This window comes from Cydia pomonella, chromosome 18 (assembly GCF_033807575.1).
Source record: "Cydia pomonella isolate Wapato2018A chromosome 18, ilCydPomo1, whole genome shotgun sequence".
Taxonomy (NCBI): Eukaryota; Metazoa; Arthropoda; class Insecta; order Lepidoptera; family Tortricidae; genus Cydia; species Cydia pomonella.
In genome coordinates this window covers 14,413,265-14,433,348 of record NC_084720.1, presented here as the reverse complement: position 1 = coordinate 14,433,348, position 20,084 = coordinate 14,413,265, and the positions used below count along the sequence as shown (strand labels likewise).

The 20,084-nt window shown below is 37.1% G+C and overlaps 1 protein-coding gene across 1 annotated transcript in view; it reads right to left on the bottom strand.

Moving 5' to 3' along the window:
* The window catches only part of LOC133527559 (arp2/3 complex-activating protein rickA-like), a 68,417-nt gene extending 51,546 nt beyond the window's left edge, over positions 1 to 16,871 (bottom strand). Inside the window, exon 1 of the mRNA XM_061864615.1 lies at positions 16,726 to 16,871. The gene's annotated coding sequence lies outside the window, so the exon portion shown is untranslated. The remainder of the gene's footprint in view (positions 1 to 16,725) is intronic.
* Positions 16,872 to 20,084: the final 3,213 nt, after the last annotated feature.

Here is a 20,084-nt window from a genome sequence, read left to right as displayed (position 1 = left end):
CAGATGAAGATTTGTTAATGTTTGATTATGTCGGAAGTTTTATTTTTTACGCATGCATTACGCTACGCCTGTCTTAATGACCACAGAAATCTAATACGCTACGCTGCGACGACGCTTGGCTTCGTGTGTGGACTTGTTTGAAGTTGTCCTGCCCGTAGCGCTCCCGTTCTGCGCGCGTATTACGAAACGGTTACACGTCTCTTACGTTTATGCTTTGTGTGTTGAGGGTCTTAGTCTACTTGTAGTAGAGCCGTGAGGGATATGTATTTATTATGTAGAATTGTATAAGTTTAAAGAAATAATTTAAAAAAGAATTAATTTTGATGAATTCTACTATTAAAGACTAAAGGGACAAATGATTTTCATAAGTAGGTATAAAAATAAATACGTTTTTTTTAATCAATCATACTACGTTTAGAGGTTTCTAGAGTCAGACCAAGCTACGTTGGCAGCGATTGTAATATACTGTGCAAGTGTTAAGCAAATGTCATAATTTAATAGATGTTTGACGTTTAAAATAACACTTACGCTGGCTGGGCTATCAAAATCGCTGTCAACTTATCTTGGTCTGTCTTTAATTACACAATCTCAATCTGACTGCTTTTCGACATTAATTATTAATAATATGTCATCGTCTTTTCATCGTAACTCTTTGTTAATTACAGAATAATCTTAAATTAATTTGTTTATTAAGTATTTATATCCAGTTGTTAAATACCTACTTGATGCCTAGACAGTAAACAAACTTAATAGCTCTAAAAATACGTTAATCAGACTGGGGACAAAGATTTGCAAAAAACGTCATAAATAAAAGGTGTGCCCAGACTATAATGGTTCGAGATCCTAATTTGTTGAATACGCGAGAGAGGTCACGTATCTATGTAATGCGCAACAGGAAAGATCTAGAAAATCAGTGAGTTGATACCTATAGAATTTTTTCTAATGGTATAGGAGGCAAACGAGTAAATAAACCACCTAATGGTAAGCGATTATCGTCGCCCTTGGACATCCGCAGCATAAGAGAGCTTCTAAGTGTGTTTTGAAGGTTGGAAGGTCGCATCGGTCTGAGAATACCGGAGCAATAACCTGTGCAAGGCAAGAAGTTTCTGGAGAAACACACAGTTGAGGACTGTCAACCATCTAAGTGGTAAGGATGGAAATGTTATCACGTAGAACGATGGTGGACAGAAGCGGCAGGGATTAATCCTAACAATTCCTCGGAGCATTCCCCGTTATACATGCGATAGAAAATGCAGAGCGAGGCTACATCATTACGCAGTGTCAAAGACTCAAGCCTATCTGAAAAATGCTGGCAGCCGAAAATTTGAGTCGCTCTCCGTTGGATGCGGTCCAGGGGATAAAGCTGGTACTGGCGTGCCCCTGCCCACAGATGAGGACAGTATTCCATATATGGGCAACCCTGCGTCTTATAAAGCTGTAGGCGGTGGGCCGGTGTGAAATACTGTCTCGATCTGTTGAGCACACCGAGCTTTTTAAAGGCTAATTTGACAATGCCCTCTAAATGGCCCTCGCCCAGGTAAACACGCAAACCTGTGTTTTTGTAGGGTTAAAACGGACTAAATTAAGTCGACCCCATTCAGAGACTTCTTTTAGGGAAGTGTCAATTTCAGACACAAGTTTGTTTTGTACCTCAATTACGTTTTAGGTGTAGGGGGCACCACGCGTACCATCATCAACACAGTGAACGCCGATGATTTGCAGCATGTCATTGATATACAGAACAGGTAAGCAAAACAGGAAGATCCGGAAGACGGACCTGTAGTAGCTAGGGAAAATGATATTTTGATCAAAATATACAATATTTTATACCCTGAAACCTGAAATTAGTGTTTAATTAGTATAGTTCGTGACATCCACGATGACGCGTAGATTTGTTAAATCTAACCTTTAATAACATAATAATACGAGTCAAGGCACGCGTTTTTGTGAATGACACGATCTAAATATAAATGTTGTTTATTTTGAGCCATAAACATTTCACATTTAAATGTATGTATTTAAATGCAAATAACATACCAAGATTTTAAATCGAAAACCTGCTTTAAGAATTTTACACATCGAATGGCGCCAAGCTTCTGATTGTTGTAAGATATCTTTTCCTTTAAAGTCAATGATCTTAGTAAAATTATATTACTGATATACATATATTTTTAAATTTTGATCTAAATTCTAATCTCTATAGTTATTTTTCTACATGAGACAGTCACGAAAGATATTATAATACGAGAAGTAGGTCGTATTGAGTGGTACCAAATCCTACTAGTAAGTGTCTAGACATTTTAGTTGTACGTTTCGTATAAAGAGAACTAACTATGTAACTATAGCATTGACACTATAGTTAATGTTTTTAGCATTAGAAAAAAGGCAAGAGATTTTGACGTGTCTATTTATTAAAAAAAACACTTTGGAAAAAAGTCACAGCAAATATGTAACAATTACATAGGTATATATCATTTATGATTATTTCCTTTTTTTGCTTTCATAAGTTATATAAACTACTTTTCAAAAAGCGTTTTCGATAATTTTCATTAAAAACACTTCAAAATTGGTTACTTACCTTTTTTCTAATGCTACAAAAAACGAACTATACCTATTGACCTACGACACGAGTTCAATGATATTAAAAAAAAAATATTATTATAGGGCATTATTACACAAATTGACTAACTCCCACAGTAAGCTCAATAAGACTTGTGTTGAGGGTACATAGACAACGACATACACTCGTACATATAATATATAAATATTTATAAATACTTAAATACATAGAAAACACCCATGACTCAGGAACAAATATCCATGCTCATCACACGAATAAATGCCCTTACCAGGATTTGAAACCGGGACCATCGGCTTCATAGGCAGGGTCACTGTCACTACCCACAAGGCCAGACCGGTCGTCATATAATGCCATTATAACTCCAGATAGGTTATGGGCATTCCAAAGCTGAAGCACTTACCTTGTACAAGTTGTCTTTAGTCGCGCCTAGAAAAGCAAAAAATATGCATATGCTAATGCGCTCCCGCACACCGAAAGAGGAAGATACAAGCTTATGTTTAACAACGAGTAAGTATGACAAAGTATAGTATGGTATGCGAAATTAATATATAAAATAAGATTCATTCGTAGGTCGCAATTTAAAACTACTTACTGTATTTAAGTTTCTGAGGGGTGGAGGTATTATTCCAGCATTTCGTTGCTGCATATTTGAAGCTACCTCGAAATGCAGTAGTACGGTGACGTGGTAATACCAATTCGTTATAAACCGATCCGATGCCATACAAGCTCGACCTAAATATGGAAGAATATAGAAATAAATATGAAAGTATTGTTTGTACTCTGTATGTATGAGTTTAGGTAACCTATCTATAGTTTCATAATATCATTCCACGAGTTGTGTTTTTACAAAAAATAATTGTATGGTGGTAGCTTCTATACCTACTCAATTCAATATCCACAACTAAATTAATTAAATACCTACAGATTGGTAAGTTTATGTTAGTGTCTCATCGGTTTCATGTTTATTTACAGTTTAAGATAAAATCAACCTTCTCGAATGTTTGATCTCATAAAGTCCACTAAGGTTTATTTTAAGGAAACCAGTTCGATCTGCGCACAATAAAAAACATATAATGATCGTAGGACATATTATACTAGCTATACTTAACTGTAACAATATTACGGAAATAAAAAAGAACAGGTTTTAAAGTGATATTTTGTGCATATGGATTTGTGATTGTGGTTCAATAAATATGGGACAAACCTACTTACATTAATCGATCTTCCCCAGAATAAGCTCAATGAGGCTTGTATGTAGGCACACGACAATATACACCGTGGTCCCTTAAAACCTGACAGATTTGATAGGTGTATTCTTGACCGCATTTAGAGACTAAAATGTCATACAAACTTTTCTGAAATCGGTCTTGTTTAAGCGCCATGTAAATTTATGTTCCTTATGATCTCAGGAATACGTGGTTATAATCTGTCGGGTTGTATGGGCCCACCGTGTATATCCACTTTCGACAACTATACAAACCAAGTAGCGTATTGAGTTTAACTGTTAAAGTAGTGACGTTTTCTTTTAAAAATGTTTATTTTTTTTTTTTTTTTATACTACGTCGGTGGCAAACAAGCATACGGCCTACCTGATGGTAAGCAGTCTCCGCAGCCTATGTACACCTGCAACTCCAGAGGAGTTACATGCGCGTTGCCGACCCTAACCCCACCCCCCTCGTTGAGTTTAATTTGATTAATTTAATAGCTGCTTCAAATATTTTTACATAATTTTCAATCGTCGCTGAATGCCGAATAGGTCTATAAGTGTCTCGAATAGGTCTGTGCCTTCGATGCTTAAATTGTCAAGAAATGACCAAATGGCGGACGAATGTTTGATATGTCACCATATTTAAGAATATTTCGCTAAAAATTTAGTTTCTTCTTCGCAAATGTCATGAAAAACATTGTGTGTAACTCCGCGGGTAAGAATATTGGCTGTCGGGAATTACCACCCGTCGTTGTAATTCCCGACAGCCAATATTCGTATTCGTATCGTTGCACTATTGTGATAAAGTAAGTAATTGTCAACCCTGTTTGATAATTAATTGCATCATTTATTACTGGGTTACAACTACTAGGTTAACTAGGTTACCTAAACTCATACATAAGTACAAACAATAATTCCATATTTATTTGTTTCTACCTTCCATACTCTAAAACTTTAGCCACCTTCAGACTTATAACTAGGAAATGCTTATCTGAAACCCGACTGACATCAAAAAGGCCAAATAAAAACAAAATCAACGAAGTATAACAAAATCTCAGCAGATACCTAGCGGAGGCAAACAGCTTTCGATTACCTACGTCTCAAAAACCTGCTCCAAACTCGATCTCTGTTTTTCCCTTTTAGTTATTTTACGTTTCTTGCGGAAAACTAAATTACTTTAAATGTGTTAAGCGATGAATTCGGCTTAGAAGGAAGTGCAAAAAATCTAATTGTTACTGGATTTTCCCACATGATCGATTGTCAAGTTATCAAGCAAATTGCAGCAGGTTTTGGTAAATACTCCATGCTTGCGTCATTTTAGGATTTTGTTAAGTACTAGGCAAGTTAAATAGTGTTTACTAAGTAAGCGAATAAGGGCCACTTTAGCGTACCAGGGCCAACTAACTCTTATACCGTACAGTTTAACCCTGTATAAACGGTTAACTGTCTCTGGAACTTTACTTACTTAACTTCTTGTCTAGTTATGTAGTCAAGTAATGTAACGAAAAAAAAAAACAAAAAAAAACTTTTTTTTTTAAGCGTAACCTATATAGACTACGCTGAAGCGATCGACATCAAAATCAAAGTGATTTGTTAAGATTTAAGGGAAGCTTCGGGCGGCGAAGGAGATAAATTTGTAGACTCCGACTACACTAACTTTGCAAAAACTTGGCAGTAAGAATGCATATCCATGTATTGAATTGAATTGAATTGAATTGTTTATTGCATATCACAAACCAGTTATAAAGGTGGTACATATTATGTAGTAGTTCCATACTTGTAGCACTTAGGCGTAGTACAACTTTAATTGTAAAACTTGTAAAAGGGGAGTGATCCATCCAGCCGGCGTCTGCTATCTACATTTACAGACATATTTTTCTCGCTCTCACATTGGTCGCTGACAATCATATAATTATGTAAGGCAATTATTACGATAATAAATGTTACCTAAGTATATACATGTTATTTGATGACCTGTCTGGCCTAGAGGGTAGTACCCCTGCCTATGAAGCCGATGGTCCCGGGTTCGAATCCCGGTAAGGGCATTTATTTGTATGATGAGCGCGGATATTTGTCCCCGAGTCATGGGTGTTTTCTATGTATATAAGAATTTATTTATGATAAGTATGTACATCGTCGCCTATTACCCATAGTACAAGCATTGCTTAGTTTGGGGTTGGGGCAAGGACTTGGCTCGGTCGATCTGTGTAGAGATTGCCCCCAAATATTTATTTATTTATTCGGCTACTATTACTTAGGTACGGTCACGTCTGAAAATATCGATCCAAAAAAAGTGCATAAAATATGTATACACGACTTAATTGCCCATATAGCCATATACATATTAAGGTAGTGAATACATATTTTTGGCACATTTTTCGTATAGATATTTTCAGACGTGACTGTACATTTAAGAAAGGAACAAGAAGACTGACAGTGCTTACAATATGATTCCTTCAACATTCAGCGCCATCTATTGAACGGAACTTTAATTGGTCTCAGAGGTCTAAGGACTGAGCAACATAGATGAAACTGAGCAGTTGCGCACTGCTTCATAATAACTCAACTCAGGTCGAAGATGATTTTTAGGGTTCCGTACCCAAAGGGTCAAACGGGACCCTATTACTGAGACTCCGCTGTCCGTCCGTCCGTCCGTCTGTCGTCACCAGGCTGTATATCTCATGAACCGTGATAGTTAGCCAGTTGAAATTTCTACAGATTATGTACTTCTGTTGCCACTATAACAACAAATACTAAAAAAACAGAATAAAATAAATATTTCTTTCCAATCTCGAGGTTCTCATGCAATCACCGAAGTTAAGCAACGTCGGGCGGAGTCAATACCTGGATGGGTGACCGTTTTTATAGATAATGGTACGGAACCCTTCCTGTGCACTTGGCCGATTTTTGTATAGACGTGGTCAATCTTCAAAATAATTATAATGATATTTTACAGGTTGTGTTTTATTGCAAAAATATTCAAATTGCGTTGTTTAATATTTACCTATCAACCTACCCAACCTACTTCTTCTATTAATCCACTTGTTCTCATACAGTTGAAGTTCATTGAACCTGTTACACGTACTTATGAGTATCTACCAGCTAAGTCCACTTAAGTACACACTTAAACCAGTATTATGATAAGAAGTGTAATGTAGTGTATTAGTGTAATTTGCGAAATCAGAATAATTGTCTATGATTCACTTCTAATAGCCCTAAGTCCCATATAACCGGTTTCTTATGGAAACTACGAGTTCTTTTTTCGAATTTTATATTCGTACGATAGTTCAATTTTTTATATTCATACTTGTTTTATTTAAATGCCTCAAGGACAAGTTAAAAAAAGTTAAGTTCTGTTGAATAACTTCCATATTCGTTTGTAAAATAAAAACATGACATCAATTCGACGCGCCAGATTTCGTCCTTATTGGGACTGAGCGCAAGTTTAAATATGTCAAAAACGACAAAAAATACAATGCAAGAGTGATTAGAGTCGGACCAACTTAAATGCACAGACTATGCAAAAACAAAGTGTGAAGTGTCATCATGTCCCCTGGCTCGTATGTGTACTTTTTATAACAAGACAATGACGTATATAGACATTGATGACAATGATGTATATAGACATTTTTCATTTAAATTATAACAGATTTAAAAATAGCATACATATATTATGTTTATAGTGATACTGCCATACTTTGTGCGGTGCGGTGTATTCAAATGTCAAAATGAAGTTTAGTTTCGATGGTTGTTTGGTACCAACACGTATTTGGATATGCCATTTTTTCATTGTTTTAGTTAGTTAAGAAATCTAGACTGATAAATTGTTACACAAATTGACTAAGTTCCACGGTAGGCCAAGAAGGCTTTTGTTGTGGGTACTCAGACAACGATATATATAATATACAAATACTTAAATACATAGAAAACATCCATGACTCAGGAACAAATATCTGTGCTCATCACACAAATAAAAGCGCTTACTGGGATTCGAACCCAGGACCATCGGCTTTATAGGCGGACCAGACCGGCCGTCAAAAACTCATCACAAAAGAAATCATCATCATTACTTTAAGTTAATATTCCACGGGCTGTCTCGTAATACTAATAACGCATTTGGTATATCTGATATAAAAGTGGCATGCCAAAATCTGACAGCGAGAGGGAGATTCCAGTCCTCGAGAACCCACCACCATGGTGCGAGGCCCTAGGCAGAGCTACAGGAGGGTTGAATTCGGAAATGACAATGGTTAATTGTTTAGTAACGAACCGAAAGGCCGAAGGGCGATATGCAGGACAGCAGAGCTCAGACACGTACAAAAGGTGACGGATCACAATAATGAGCTTCAAGGCCCTAGGTAGCCGAAGAGCGCGCTCTACGTCAGGCCTAAAGCCCGAAATGTGCAGCCCAACGACAATTGCCGATTTACTGCACAGCCATGATAGGATGACTAAAAAAAACTGCAAACGGCTGAAGGCGCAATACGTCCAAGCGACTTGCTTGGATTCGTGCTGGAACTTTTTTTAAAGGCGTTTAAAGCCTATTTCTGGGAATATTTTTAACTATTTCTCACAGAAAAAGATACTCCTATATCTGAAAATCTTCAGAAAATTCACGTTTGTATGGGACAAAGGTAGATAACTTCATGGAATGCTCCATTTTCTACTAATATTATAAACTGATTTAATAGGATATATGGATGTAAGGTTGATTATAAATAAATTATAATTATATTATAAATATTATAGGACATTATTACACAAATTGATCAAGTCCCACAGCAAACTCAATAAGGCTTGTGTTGAGGGTACTTAGACAACGATATATATATAATATAAATATTTATAAAGACTTAAATACATAGAAAACACCCATGACTCAGGAACAAATATCCATTTATTCGTGTGATGAACATCACACGAATAAATGCCCTTACCAGGATTTGAACCCGGGACCATCAGCTTCGTAGGCAGGGTCACTACCCACTAGGCCAAACGGGTCGTCATTGGATCGTTTATTACACTTCAACTCAACGAACAGACAAATTATGATGTATCAAAATGAACGAAGCTTCCCAAATAGTATTTTTTAACTTAATTCCACTTTCCAATTTCTCTATTATGAAGTTATTTTATCACTAATCTATTTGACCACAGGCCACCGACCGATGGTGTTATATCGGTGGCGGTGATGCAATTATCTGAGCTCCTGCCGTTATCTAATAACCACAGTTCCTAGAACGCCTTATTATTTAAAACTTTCCCTCGATTCGCATAATCGTGTAAAAAGTCTTTATTTGCATAAGTTGAATGGTGGAACAAAGATCGCTGGTAACGTGCGATTATAAACCGAAGGTTGCGGTTCGTACCGTCGTACGTGTATCCCGGTTGTATATGACCCACGCGTTTGTAATGATAAAATTGGCTATATAAATTACCTAAACAAAAAAAACGTGAACTAGTTTGCGCGCCGCATTCGAGTAAGTCCAGAGGGCCAACCGCGAAAATCGATTTTTATTATCTGCTTCTCTAATCCCTCTATCACTCTAAACACACATGTTCGAGCGATAGAGAGGCAGATAACGAAATTTCGGTTTTCGCTGTAGACCCTCAGCACACTGTTTTGGGGGACGAGGACGCCAGTTCTGATTTTATAATTTGATAAGGTTTTAATCTTGTTTTGATACGACCCTGATAGTAGCTGAACTATTTATTTAATCGGATTCGCCCGTGTTTATACGGCTTTAAACCCTTAGCTAAATAGTAAAAATATAAGACATACTTAATAACATAGGACCTACCACCAACCAAATAAATAGGACCACAATGCTGGGTAGCCAAAATATAAGGCGCTAACTACTTTACATTCAAACAATTAAATAGAAATGAAGAAAATGTTCATATATTTTTTATTGTTTTTGTTTACCGAACAAAAAAATGTGCATATAACTGACAAGATGTTTTACCACTTTCAGCTGTCATGTCAACAATTATTTTATTATGTTAGGCGGGTTGCTATTATCAACGTGAAGTGGCTATTTAAGTGTTACTAGGTAAAAGAGGTTCTAGAATCTGTTCAATGAAGTCTAATTTACTTATTTCATCAACAGGATGTTTTTACGTAGCTAATTTATTTCCCAATTTTATTAAAAAAAAAAAAAACATAAAACCTATAGGTAATGTTTCATACTTAAATATACTCCAGGAGTGGCTTCATGGTTCCATTTTTATCGCATGTCACTATGCCCGTCACTTTCGCACTTACATACTTGTTAGAACGTGACAGGCATGGTGACAAATGATAAAGAGCCGACCATATTAGCCCTACAGGAGCCGAGTACTATCACTACTCTCAGCTGTAAAAATATTGGTAGCTAATTTATATATGAAACAGCACTGATTTTGGAGTTAGCCTCATTGTAAAAGTTGCGTAAAAGTATAGTCAGCGTCAAGCATAGTAGCGTATGAAACAACGCACCAAAAGTCTCTCAACACAATAATTACGCTCTAACTATCCCCCCCTCACCCCCCTATTACTTATCATTTAATACTTTTCTAATTAAATATAATTCTACAGTTATTGTCTAAAATTATTTGCTTTGCTCTGCATATAGAGCATGTCTAATCCGTTACTTTTCATGCTGACTGTACCTAGGACCTACATTGACCTCACAAGACCTGTATGTAAAACCTGAAATACCATTTAGGCTTCCTATCTTAAACTTAATCAAATCCTGTTAGGTCACATCATAAGAACATGGCATTTAGGCTTAGCTCGTTCGCCTTGGCTGTGGCAAATCTCCAGCAACGGGCTCGAAACCAGATTCCGTGATTTGCCTCTTCGAGCTGGAATATGTCATTATTAAAATTAACGATACACGTTTTGGACGTAATGTTCAGAATAAATTTATGATTATATGGCTGTTTGTTTTTTGCGTAGTTTAGGTGTATAATACAATAAGCAGCAGAAGTCGCTTAGTCGAAGTATCCAAAATAATCTGAACAAAACGTAATTGTCTAGATACCTTCTGTAGATGCTCTAAAGGCATGAATTAAAAGAGTGAGTGTAGTGTTATAACAACGATGCAACAAATTTAGACGAAGTACTCGGTACATTTTTGTCTTCGAAAACGGACCATATGACTGGTACATGTTACTGATAGTTATCCCTTCTCCATTAAATATATCCTGCCCGCAACTTTGAATATCACCCAACACACAAATTCAGATTAGTCAATAAAAGATTTGATAGGGAGCGTGCATGAACTGTAGGAGGCAGCACAGGAGCCGTCAGATTTTTGGCGCGAGGCGTAAATGTGATGTTTTTTGTTCCGATGTAGCCCACAAGATGGCAGAACCTACTATGCACAAGAAAACACGTGACGTGTACATGTGCATGTTTATGGTTCCGATTCAGGCCACAAGATGGCAGACCCTCCAACGCGCACGGTCCCTATTGGCTAAAGTAAATTCTTGCCCGGCGTTTCAATATTTGACGTTATCAAGATGCGCGCCGTATCTACAGATGTGACTGTAGAACGGTCGCATTTTTATCACTTGACACTATGCTTGTCACGTTCTAATAGGTATGTAAGTGCGAAAGTGACAGGCACAACCAAGTGATAAAAATGTGACCGTGCTACAGTCGCTAAGTCGCTCGCGGCGCAATACACGTGGGGTCATTTTTGAGCTATATCTGCATGGCAGTTGGCACACTGCGTCCGAATCACACGTGCTAGCAGGACGTCGATATAAATACACGCATAGCGTTGTCTCGCTCAAGCTTCGTACCGATGTGCGATACGGACACAGTATGCCATGCCACCTAGTCAAACTTCTATAGTTATTTTCGTTGGTGCGTGCGCGGGGACTATATGCCAATCCATCTTTTGCACGAAAGGAGGCCTGTGTTTAGCAGTGGGACATAGGTATTACCTTCATAGGCTAAATTAATTTTATTAAAAAATACGTAATGGTAGGGATCCCTTTGCCGCGAGTCCGAATCTTATTTGGCCGGTTTTTTGAAGTCCGTCACAATGTCAACAACATAAACTATATCCACTATCTTACGCCACTGCACTTCCTCTCATTGAACTCGAGCCAGTTTCCTCCAACTGACATTATTTTGTACATTTGCTTGCATTGTGCAACTTTATGCCATCCGACCTTGACCTTGATTCATAATTTAGCTTGAATGTCGTGAATTACTGATTTAAAGGAAATAAGACTAAAATGAATTTATAGGTACACAATACGATTTAGATTTACAGGATAACTCATAAATACGTTGACAATAGTATATTGTTAACCAAGGGATGAAAAGCACTCATTTCTGTCGAGGTAGTTTGAAGGCCTCAATCGCAACTTGAAATGTAGAATGCTTTAGTGCATATCACTTTCTGCACACTTCATAGAACAACAATTACCCAATTTTACAGCATGAGACATGAATAAATGTTTATTGGTGCATATTGATGATAAATAAATAAATAAATGAATTAATTAATATAATAAATAAATATTATAGGACATTAGTACACAAATTGACTTAGTCCCACAGTAAGCTCAATAAAGCTTGTGTTGAGGGTATTTAGACAATGATATATATTATATACAAATACTTAAATACATAGAAGACACCCATGACTCAGGAACCAATATGCGTGCTCAACATACGAATAAATGCTCTTACCAGGATTTGGACCCGGGACCATCGGCATAGGCATCTCTAACTCTCTACCCACTAGGTAAGACAGGTCGTTAAAATGTGAATTTTAACAAATATTTACATTTATCTATTTAAAGCTAAAGGAGAATACTATGTAGATTATTTTGTTCTATTTAAATTGCATTTTATTAAAGTCGTAAGTAAAAAAAATATCCAAAAACATTGTTGTTAACACGTTCACTGCGTTACGGGGGTTTTTAAGCCCCGTACGGTATCGTCACTTACTGCGGGGCAGAAAACTACCGTCTACCCGCAGGTGCGGAACCTGTAACTTCGGTATTTTTACGCCTACAATAGACACAAAACACAAATATATCTTTATAATTGAGTTTTAAAATCTAATCAGATGGCATTTAAAAAATGAACGGGGTCTTATGAGCCCCGTACCAACCACAAAGCAAAAATTACCTTCTAATGCGGTACGGGGTCCAAAAAACCCGTATCGTGATTCATTCCCCCGTACGGAGTGTTTACGCTTAGTGCCTCTAGTGCAGTCATTAGTGCAATACGCTATTATCGGTATCGGTAATTATTAATTCAGTGCAACAAGTTCGAGTGCAATGAAGCGATCACGACGCATGTTAGAATTGTCGTATTCCAAAAACTATGAAGAAATACCCACATCGACATCAAGATCACCCCGGAGACAGTCAACATCGTCGCCTTTGTTTCGCAAGATTTTTCAGCGACAAAATAGCCATAATTACGAAAATGTTGTCACTAGCCCCAGTACAGGGCAAAAGCTTCTTAAGATTGTTTTTTTTTTTTTATTATTATTATTATTTTAGTGTGTTATAACGTTTCTAAAGTTACTTAAGAATGTTGTTTTAGTTTTTATTTTATTTTTAGTGTTTATTTACATAACAAAAGTTCAAAAATATATTTCTTTTAAATATCGTTTGTTATCTTTCACATCACTATTAATTTATCGACACTAATACGGCGTATGCGTTACGGGGTTCGATAAACCCCCTATTTTCTTCAACTCTAGTGCGACATGGGGTTAAAGCAACCCCGTATTTTTCTTTTTTCAATAACTTGATAAGTTTTCATCAGATCCAGATACGGGGGCAGAGTAACATAGCAGCATTCATAATCTTCATGCCAATTCAATTGGCAAAAAAAAATGTTACAATAAATATGTTTTGGGGACTTTAGAACATCCTAAATGAAGGTAGGTGTACGGGGCATATTGAAACCCGTAACGCATCATAGTGAAACCCTCTACGGGGTATATTAGGCCTCGTAACGCACTGAAATTCAGGGCATGGTTTCGGATTGCCGCAGCGAACGTGTTAACGGGTTTTTGAGAATTTTAGGCGACCCAGTACTTATAGGGGGTTAGGAGAAGACAGGAAATGTGACATAATGTGACAATGGGAGGGGGCAGTCACAAACTAGTACCCCTAGTGTAAATTTACTCGATGGCGTAACGTGACAGGATCGTCACGCTTATCTGGGACCCCCCCCCCCCCCCCCCTTCGATTCCGTTACGTAACAAGTGCTTTGTAAAAATCTTTAGTTTAATATTCAGAAAAGAAATACAAATCACAAACAACTGCGGCACTTGCAGCACGGCGCTGACTGTTTAATAGTATCTGTGTCTGTCTGTCATTGTCGCGTCGTGCGCTCGATCAAAGAGCATATAATCACTACGTTTTAAGAGACGGGACTTCCATACTAGCGAGTGGAATCCCTTTGTTTCGCAAATCATTACCAAAATGTACGACAAAGAACTGCCAAGGAACCATAGTACCAACATAAGCAATTTAAATAGTGTAGTACGCTACACGCTTGCGTTTCTTATCGATATCGATAAAATGGGGAGGGTTGAAATATAGACTCTTGTCTACAAATTTTGTACTCGAAATCAAGTTAGGATCGAGTCCACATTTAAGTTGTATGTTATATAGTGGATAGTTCTATGAGTGGACTAATACGTGGTCGAGCTTAATGTGGACTCTATTTTTTTTTAGAACACCTTGTTGTTCTTCACCACTAGGAAGGATCAAAGTAGCACTTTTTTCCCCTACTAGGAGGGATCACTTTTTTTCCTCTTTTTGCATACTTCTTAGGTTAAATTATTTAATTTAATTACCATTAATTAAATTTATTATTTATTTATTTATTTGTACCATAATAATTTCCTCATAGGTGATGTGAAAAGCAGTATGTAAATTTATCACGTGGTAGCAAAAATATTTCCACCTTAAGGTGGTATTCCACCTATCCAATTTCTTGGTCCAATGTCATTGCGTCTCACTCTATCATTAATCAAAATGTGAGACGGCGTAGGCGTTAACACTTGAATCCCTCACGACGCTAGGATTCTATTTTAGAATACCTCGTTACACTCAGAATGTAATTATAAAATCCTTCACTATTTTTTTTCTTAATTTTTTTTATTAAAAGCACTATTTTCAAAATGATCTGCAGATACATGTTTCAATAAATGTAACTTTTCTATGGGAAGATGTATCAGGTCTTCGTTCCCAACAAATTTAACCCACTGCCTGCATCTGAAAACATACATTGCCTTGCCTTGGTTATGGACAGTTTATATTCCAAGTGTTTGCAACTGATTATTTAGCGCTAATATGCATCTATAAATCATGTTTTTGTGGCATCCAACAACCCTTTATCAATGCTCTAACTTTTTATGTATTTATATGTCTGTTAATCATGAGAACCGGTCATTGTCCTACTGGGCAGTAACCCTGCCTATGAAGCCGATGGTCCCAGGTTCAAATCCTGGTACGGGCATTTATTTATGTGATGACCATGCATATTTGTTCCTGAGTCATGTGTGTATATATCGTTGTCTAAGTACCCACAACACATGTCTTATTGAGCTTCCTATGGGATTAAGTCAATTTGTGTAATAATGTCGTATAATATTTTTTATTGATCACAAAAAGAGAGATTAATTTACTTACATTTCAGATTAATATATTAAATAATTACTAGATTAAAAAAAATATGTTAAATAATGACCATTAATGCATAGATGATAGATAATTTTCCACTGAAAATCTTCGACGAATTAATTTTGTGTCATATTGCATGCAAGTTCTCAGGAAATTTCACATATTTTATTTAATTACTTAGACTGATATACAAATAAACATACAATTATCGATATTTTTAGTACATCCCTAGTTCACAACTAAAAATAATATAAAATATCAAATTTTCGATGTGTTTAAAGCCTGCTGCACCAAAATAAGGCCAAAAGTATCTAAAGCAATACGTGCCGGTCTTTATCCAAGGGAAATTTCGCCATAAAATCCCTTTTTTCGTGATTTTCTCGAGTGGCTCGCTTGCCACATATTTCACACTTAGTAAACCGTTTTCTCGGTGGCATTGTAACAAACTCGTTCTTTACTCTGATTACGGTTCACTATTTTCGATATTTTCACTAAATAATAAAGAAATTGCACGAAATACCCGAACAAAACATTGAAGCCTTCATAACAAACAAAACAATTAGGCTGACAGTTGACTTGATGTAAACTTGACAGAATAAATAGCACTGACGTTTTATTTTTCTTCGTTGGCAAAGATTTGCGAAACAAGTTCCATACAAAACTTATTTTGTTCCTAGTTGCGTCAGCCTGCGCTCGATGCTGCCAATATTTTCTCAGAGAAATACCGCAAATTAGGGATGTAAAAAACATTTTTTTTTTTATGTATTATTATAAAATCGTGCGTGACGTAACGCAAACCTTGCCCCCTCCCCAACGTAACAGGACCGTAACGATTGGCCTAACCCCCCCCCCCTCCCCTCCCTCCAATTTGCGTTACGTAATTTGTGGACGCCCCCTTATTTGCATAAGATACCGTGCGAACTTTGTTGCCACAATTTCAACCTCAAGTTAACAATCACCTGACCTGCGACCCGTCTTTAGTGTCTCCAACGAATATTAATGACATTATATAAAGACTTTCTCGCCTTCATCCAATCATGTGACAAGCGGACAGTTCTTCCCACAATCAGAAGCAATGAAAACGGTAGAAGCGATTTAGTGCGTAAACCTTATTTCAATGATATACCTAAGGTTCAATTGTCAAATAAATGTTAGTACCATAATGGTTGCAGTGCATATTATGGCGATCAGCGTCGGCAATTGCAAGTGCGTATGGTATGGACACTCCTTAAGGCTGTAGAAGCCGGTGCAACAAATGGCATGCGATTTCAGAAATACTCACCACCATTCCTTCTGAATGCATCCATAAGTGCAATTTTTCGCAAAATTGACATAGATATGAATTATTAGGCATAGTTTTTAAAGATAAATTCACTTATCACTCATTGATCCGTCCATCCGAGGATGCGGATTCCGAGAAACTGCTCTCTAACGACTTTTAATTGTTTACTAATGACAGGTAAAGTGTCATGCGATCATTCAGCCTATCGTTGGACTTCGCTTGGAAACAATAGCGGGCAGAAAGTAGTTAAAAATAACCTCGTCCATTGAGTACTAAAGAAAATTGTAATTACCAATAAAATGGGACTGGGCCGGCCACGTCTACCACATGCTTCCGGAGAGGTGAGCTTAGCATAGCCACCAAGTGGATGCCGGTAGAGGAACGTAGACGGGGCAGGCCCAAACGAAGATGGCGGGATGACCTGGACAGCTTCCTGAACAACTGGCCGGAGGAAACACCAAATCGGGAGTCGAGGAAATCAAGGGGAGAAACCTTTGCCCAGCAGTGGGACACTCAAACAGGCTAACTTTTTTTTCCATTATATCACACGAAAATGTTCACAAGTAAGCTTATTAATTATTGTTCTATTAATCATATAGGTAATTTTATTACCTATAGCTTATAGCTTTATTATTATTTAATGTAAAATTAAATGCCTTAGCTGGCCTTAGCTGGAATGCTGTAAAATTGTATTTCAATAAATATCAATAATTATACTATAGTTACCCACTACTACTATACCTACACAGCGAAAGTGGATTCCTACACATTGCAGTTGGACGGCGCCAGCGCCAAGGACCTTTCTCTTGGAGAAATCCGGCTCGTTTTGAATGACTGCCAACTAAAGGTCTAATCACGCTTACAGTTCTTGCGTTGCGAGCTCTAAAAATGTATTAAGAGGGGGCAGAATCTTGCGCCGAAACTATGAGAATGTGGTCCTTGAAATTTCTGAGGCAATTTTGTAGCTATACACGATTAGGTCCCCATAAAGTAAATAATAACTTTGTTAGTATGTTATGTAAAAAATACATAATATTTTAGCCTCTGTGGACTGAAAATATGACATCTTTCGGATTGAGAGTAATGCCAAAATCTTCCTGATTAGCACCTATTTACTTGGTGTGCGTAGGATAGATAATATTAGGTGGCAACTTTAACCTCTTATTTACAAACACAGTTACGTATGTTTAATACTTGTATAAGTACAACCTACAGAGTATTCACAAGGTGGAATTAAATGTTTTAACTCTCCAAGCAGTCGGCGTAGACATAATTATGAAGATACTCTGATCATTTTGAGTTAATACTTATTATAAAGAAACGTACGAATCTTTGTCATGATAGTCATTAAAAAAATTAAAATAATATTGAATAATAAGTAGTTAAAAGTAAAATAATACCTAAGCAGTAAAACAGAATACATTGAGAATTTCAGATTAACAATGATCAATATTTCGAGGTAAAACCATGATAGGTTTTACCTCGCGAAATATCGCGGGTAGCCCACTTGAACCTAGTTAAGGTAAATCGATGTTGCCATATACGAGTATTTCGGGTGATTACAAATATATGAAAAAGGCGATTTAGTATCAAAACGTTAAAGTTCATGTTCGGAAATTTTTGAGCACCTTGACCGATCCAATAAATCTGATGGCTACTGCTACTGCACTAAGAAGCAATTTCCAAGAAATGTGGACCTGCTGCTGCATACAGCTCATTCATATTCATTCGTAAATTATCTCGTATTAACTACACATTTGCCTCGCGTCACTCGCGTGCTAATTGTAGGCACACCATTGTAGGTAAACACTTTTATTTAGCTTGGCCCCGTATATCCAAACTACGGTAACTTAAGTGAATTCACAATTGGCTTAAGCGCTTATTGGTGATTAAGTCATTTATGCCAACTATCGCATTTTGGAGAAAATCCAAAAACTGTATTGACAAAAAATTATATTTAATCTGGTCACAAAATTTCACGATAATCAGTTAAGAGGAAAGGGGACTGCCGCTTCTCCATACAAACGTAGTCCCCATTTTCCTCTCTGAATATTGACATTATTGGATTTTTACATAATTTGATGCATATTAACCAGCCTATGCCCCTACATTTGAAATTTTAGATTTTTTTATTAATGTAAAAATTAGGAGCGAAAAATGTACAGATTTCATACAAATTTTTAAATGCTCTAAATTCTTATAATAATTAAAAGCTGTGGTTGGTATACAACAAATCATCTTCTTCCTCACCTCATGGGAGCCTGGGGTTCGTTTGACAACTAACCCCCAGAACTGGCGTAGACACTAGTTTTTTCGAAAGCGACTGCCATCTGACCTTCCAACCCAGTGGGTAAACTAGGCCTTATTGGGATTAATCCGGTTTCCTCACGATGTTTTCCTTCATCGAAAAGCGACTGGTAAATATTAATGGTATTTCGTACATAAGTTCCTAAAAACTCATTGGTACGAGACGGGGTTTGAAACTGAACCCGCAACCTCCGGATTGAAAGTCGCACGCTCTTACCGCTAAGCTACCAGCGCTTCATATACAACAAATATTGTCAATAATATTCATATTCAGAGAGGAAAATAACGACTACGTTTGTATGAAAAGACGATTTCGCACGGGTCCTCCACTTTCTTCTCAAGAATAGACCTGTAGAACATCCGGACATACGAAAGCAAAATGCCGGAGTTAAACCGGACCCCTTCGCTAACGCTTCGGTCAATGATACTGACCTGTCAGTGTCAAAAGTGACGTTTTTGGTTGAAGAATTGTCACTTCGACACTGACAGATCAGTATCATATCGGAAACAGATCGAATAACTACAATTCTTTGAAATATTGTTTGAAATACAAACATTTACCAATCTAGTGAAATAAAAAAACCATTTAAATCGCAAAATATTAGACTATTGACATAGGTCTTAGTTGAATTCCATCGGAATCAGGATCATTTATTTTGCTAGAACATTACACACACACACACACACACACAGATGGTACAATTTGTCATGTCAGTAGATAGGTTACATGAATGCATGTTCTGCCTCACTTGGCATGCAACACTAGATAATACATTTATTTTATTTTTTATACTACGTCGGTGGCAAACAAGCATACGGCCTGCCTGATGGTAAGCAGTCTCCGTAGCCTATATACACCTGCAACTCCAGAGGAGTTACATGCGCGTTGCCGACCCTAACCCCACCCCCCTCGTTGAGCTCTGGCAACCTTACTCACCGGCAGGAACACAACACTATGAGTAGGGTCAAGTGTTATTTGGCTGCGGTTTTCTGTAAGGTACATACATTTAGCCTAAGTTGAAGCCATGTTTAAAACACTGTTTAATGTTTGG